This window comes from Pezoporus flaviventris, unplaced genomic scaffold, assembly GCF_033815535.1.
Source record: "Pezoporus flaviventris isolate CSIRO_AGI_PZ_B2104156 unplaced genomic scaffold, CSIRO_AGI_Pfla_v1 ptg000036l, whole genome shotgun sequence".
NCBI lineage: Eukaryota > Metazoa > Chordata > Aves > Psittaciformes > Psittacidae > Pezoporus > Pezoporus flaviventris.
In genome coordinates, this window is record NW_026892584.1 from 10146307 (window position 1) to 10152005 (window position 5699).

Here is a 5699-nt window from a genome sequence, read left to right on the forward strand (position 1 = left end):
ATGGAACACGTAGTTGCTAATCAATTTCTAATTTTTTGCTAATTTCTTGTAACAATTTTGCACTAAAGTGTGAGCCTCAGTCGGAAGAAATGGCCACTGGTACTCCAAAACAAGGTATTGTATCATTTAATAATGTTTTAATTACTTGTCTTGCCTTATTTATTCTACAAGGGAATGCTTCTGGCCACCCTGAAAAAGTATCCGTCAACAAATATCAATAACCTCCTTTTCTCAGTAATTCAGAAAAAACTGTTACTTCCTCTCCAATTGTCCCAATTTGATTTTTATTGCCAATTTTAGGATTATTCTTGAGATAGACATTGTCACTAATTGGACTATGGTATATAGATTCCTTCCTACAATTTGTTTGTCTAAGTATCTATACAAAGAGTTGCTAACCCAATGAGTTTTATTATGTTCCTCCTAACTAGCTTCCAGAGTTAATTATAGGGAATTACAATTCACCCATCAGGTATCTGAACCCAACCCTCTTTGTTTTCCTGTCCTTTCAGATCTTCAATCAACTTTCTATCCTCTTTTCAATATCTAGGATTAGCTTTCTCAACTGTTAGTTTGCCATCAGGGATTAAGGGAATAATTTTAGATTGTTTAGCTTCTTATTTGGCTTCAAAATCAGTCAAATTATTTCCAGTTTCCTGATGAGAGTCACCTTGTTGATGCCCTCTACAGTACATAATAGCTACTTCCTCAGGTAGCTGAACACCTTCCAGTCGTTGTAGAATACCTGCAGCATGTTTAATCTGTTTCCCCTGTGTGTTCAAAAGTCCTTGTTCTTTCCAGATGGCACCATGTACATGGACCACACCAAATGAGTATTTAGAATCAGTCCAAATATTTATCCTTTTGTCTTTAGCCAATTCCAGGGCTCTTGTTCAGCATGTTCCAGAGGTTTTTCTTTCAAATCTGGTGGGCTCAAATATGCTGTCTTTATAGTGGCCAAGCAGTTGTGTTTTAGTAGTTCTGTCGGTTGTTCCTGCAAAAAGCATGCTGGATCCATAACATTAGTGACACCATTTCTATATGATCATGCTCCACAAGGGTGACCTGGTATTTTAAGAAATGTGAAGGAGATAACCAGTGGGCTCCTTTCTGTTCCAGGACTGCTGGTATAACATGGGACATTAGCACAGTAATCTTTTGTCCCAAGGTAAATTTGCGAGCCTCTTCAGTATTCATGACAACTGCCGCTACAGCCCTTAGGCATCTGGGCCATCCTTTTCTTGCTTCCTCCAGCTGTTTTGAAAAATACACCACTGCCCTCCTATAGGGTTCTAGTTTCTGAGCAAGGACCCCCAAAGCTATTCCCTGTTCTTCCTAGGAATATAGCCAAGTGGATTTAGTCACATCTAGAAGTCACAGAGCTGCAGCTCTCATTAGCTGTTTTAAATTTCTAAAAGCCCTCCTCTGCTGAATCAGTCCATTCCAAAAACAGATTACTTCCCTTTAACAGTTCATATAGTCATTTTACCAGAACACCATAACTATGCATCATCCAGTCATTCCCAGGAACGTCTGTCGTGGAGTTTGACAAATAGCTTCTTTTCTAGCAGTTCCAAGTTCTCTCTGCCCTCCTGTTATTTCATATCCTAGGTAGGAAACTTGGGTTTGAATTAGTTGGGCCTTTTGTCTGGATACCAAATAACCATTCAGTCCCAGGAAATTCAATAATCCCACCTTTCAGTGGACACATTCTTCCTTTGTTTCTGTGGCAATTAATAGGTCATCCACAGATTGTAACAGAGTCCACGACTGAGTGGGTGGTTTCCATGATTCTAGTTCCAGTGCTAACTGATTTCCAAAAATCGTTGGATTGATTTTAAACCCTTGAGGTAATACTGTCCAAGTTAATCAGGTTTTTTTTTACTGGAAATACAGGATTTTCCCCTTCAAAAACAAATTCTGGTTTCCTTTGGCCAATGGTAAACACAAGAAAGCGTCCTTTAAATCCAAGACGGCAAACCATCTCTGGTTATTATTCAATTTAATCAATAAGGTATACAGATTAGCTACTACTGGATTAATATCCTCTGCAAATTTGTTGATTGCTCTGAGATCTTGAACCAATCTGCAACTTTATTTCTTTACTGTCAAGACAGGAGTATTATATTCCAATTCACATTCAATTAATAACCTATATTTTAAAATGTATCTTTTTTTTTCTTTAATTCCCTTTGATCCTCCAATTTTAAGGGATATTGGGCTACACAGCATTGGGATAATCGGGCTACACAGCATCTGCTGCTTGCAAGTTGCCATATGAACAGCAGCCAAGCTGTTAGGGAAGTTTTGCTGGGTTTCTTTTTTCTTGAAGAGGAAATTCTAGCTGTCTCTAGATGAGGAAATAACACTGGAAAGCCTAACAGCGGCATTTTCACCAAGGAGCTCCATGTGACACAGCAAAAACTGTGTTTTTTTTCTGTTGTTGTTTCTGTGCTTGGTTTTGTTTGTTTTTAACAGTAAACACTCAGCTCCGAGTCACCTTTTAGCTGTGGAAGTTTAAGTCTTAGCCATGCAGATTGTGAGAAACCTGCTTAGCAATCAAAATTTCACAGCCGGGAATTGTGAAGCAAAGAGCTTTTCAATAGCAGCATGCTGGGTGCATCATCCACAGACAGATGAGCACTCCCGCTCAGCGGGTATTCACAGTTTATATACCTTTCTAGGTTTGTCTCCTGATTATGCCTCCCCTCTTCCGAGAGATGATTTAAATTTTCCACAAACCCAAACCCCTCCCCTCTGGTGGCTCTCGGAGGGTCTCTGGTGGTCGTAGGGAGGAAGGCTCCGAGTCCTCACAAATCAACTTCTGAACTTGTGCATGCTTTCAAGCCCTGCAGTTACATAAACTCCTTATCTGTATTGTGTACAGATATTCCTGTCACCGACCACAAGCTCCCTTGGCTGGGGCCCACAAGCTGGAACTCCGTGCCCTACAGACTTTCCGTTCTGCCTATAGCTCGCTTATAACAAAGCCTCCTACATTTTTCTCACACAGATGATATGCAGAGAAACTTTCTTAAAACCATGGTCACATTATTAATGTAACCAAACCGTACCCGTTCAAATACATGCACGTGTATGTGCTAAGACTGTAAACCTCGCGGTGCAGGCAGGCGACCGAACACAACGCTGGCACTGCTCAGTCCCTCTTTGGAAAGCAGCACGGCATTTTAAGCGCCTCGGAAACTGCATTTCCCAGCCTTCAGCACAGCCTGTCGTAACCACAGAGGGCCTGGCAAAGGCGGCAGGAAATGCCAGGGTCATCGCTCCTCGGCACTCAAATGCGCGTTCAGCCCTCCACCTCCTCCCAAGCCTCAACGCGCACCGAACCGCCAGCGCCTGGGCACCGATCCCCGGCCCTCAACCCTGCCGCGGGTCCCCGCCAAGGCGCGGCCTGCAGCCGCCCGGGGTGGTTAAACGACACAGCGGGAGGCCACCCCTCCGACAGGTCTCCCACTCCTCCCACAAGGGGCCTTTCCGGCGCGTGTCGGGAGCGCGGTCCATGGCGTGTAACGGCCGCTAAACCCCGCCCCGCATCACGCGCTCCACCCGCTCGCCGCCTGCCCCGCGCACACCCCCGTCCTCTCCCTGATTGGCTGAGGGCTGCGCAGTTGGATAGTCAACATGGCCCGCGTGCGGCGTGGCTGGTGTAGCGTTGCTATTACCAATCGGCGACGCCTTTGCTGGGGGAGGTGCCCGCTCTTCGGCCAATGGGAGGGGGCTTTGTTATCTGCGGCGCAGCCCCTGTGAGCCTGCGAGGAGCCTGGCGGCTGGCGCTGCTGTTTCAGCGGGTGTGCGGGGACACCGGCAGGTGAGGGCGTGGCGGGGTCGCTGCGCTGCACTCCCGGCCTCCGGGTGCGGGTGCGCGGTGGGATTGTCGGGCGGCCAGCCCCGGCCGCTGTGATCGCAGCGCGGGGACGGGACGGGACGGGGCGGGCGTGCGTGCGACGGCCTTTAGGGCCTGCTCTGGGGTGGAGCTTGGTGTCGGCCGGAGCCGCCTGGCCGGAAGGGCGGGCACGGCCCGGCCCGGCTCGGCCTGACAAGGCACCATTTTAAGGTTGGCTTGGGAAGTTTGGACTGAAAGGGAAGCCTGTGTTACCCTGGGTCGGACGGAACAGGGCCACATCGATTCCGGCCACACGTATAGCCGCTATGGCCCGCCCTGTGGAGCCTGGCGGTGAGCCCTCATTTCCCCGCCTTCCCGGGGAAGCGGGGAGGAAGACGGTGGGAGGGCTGTTTGTTGTGAACGGTTTGTCTCTCCGTGGTGCTCGGTTTGAGTCAAACCCGTAGCCGCTTAGGTGAGGTGCAGTTCTGTTGTTCCACTTCATCCACGATCATGTGTTACCTTAGCGCAGTGAGGGATTCTGGGGATTCAGTTTTTCATTTCGAGGTCCCCGACGGTTGTTTACCGTATGTAACACCAGCGTTTGTAGGATTTCTCTGACTCCGTTCCTGTAACATGTGCTTACAAAGCTTCAAAATCAAAAGGTGGAGAGACAGGTATGTGAGTTATAGGTGGAAGGAGAACCATGAGGCAATTTTTTATAAAGCTGTCTCTAACCAAAATCGTATATCCTGAAGAAAACTTCTAAGGGGAGCTTAAGTGTTGCTGACATTCAGAGTTCGTGGAACTAGTTAGTGAGTTTCTTTCTCTAGACTTTTTTGTTTTTCATAATTGCTTCTATTTTTTTAAAAAGAAAGAGAAAGTATCAGACTGTTATGTTTGTGGCTTCCCACAGGGTTGCTGCATCCCTGTCGCTCTAAATCAGAAGCCATAACTTTCCCTTCTTATTTGTTGTAGTTACAAATAAACAGTAACAGTTGCGGGTATAAGCCTTCCTGTGAGCTCAGGAGGCTGTTAGTTTTGGGCTTCATGTTCTGGTTGTATTTAGGAGGTTTGTAAAACAAGATGTGAGCTTTTTTAGTAGGGAAAGCTTAACTCTGTATGCACTTCTGTTTATGAATATGCCTTGCCACTAAATGTACAGACTTCTCCTTTAAAGTGGCATCCTTCAGGATACTGCATGTGCTTATAACGACCTTTTGCTATCTTAGTTTGGAACTGATATCATCTAGTTTGCATCATCTGTCTTGGTCAGCATCGAGTTTACTTTTTCTTGCTGTTTTAAGTGACTAATTGTGTGCAGCATTTGTGCTAGGCAAATTGCAGTGCCCTGCTATGTGGGGCAAGTGGTTAATGTAGTCCCCTGTTTCCCAAAGCTTCATGTCTGCATTAGGCATATGAAAACAGTTAACTGTCCAGAAGAAATAAAGCTATAAATCTGCCCTTTTATTGGTGGTGGTGGCAATAATAATACTACCTTACGCTATTATTTTCTTGGAGTTCTGGTAGTTTTATTGTTTTTTTTTTCTTGAATGTCTGCAAATTGAGCTCACTTGCTTAGAAAGTAACTAAGGCAGTAAATGTGAAGGCTCAGTGCTTTGCTGATGTACATTTTCAACAAGGCGTGCATTTAACTTTGTCTCTTTAAAATTACCCTCCTCTGTCCTCCCCTGCTCTCACCAGTGTTTACCAAACAGTCTTCTTAGTGACTGTGGTGGTGAAGTCATTGGAAGACATCTGTAATGCAACTTGGAATCACAAGCTGTTTTGTAAGAAAGCTGCTGCTGTATTTATATACTTCTTTTTACTTCTTAGTTGCTGAAGGAGCAGCTTTGAG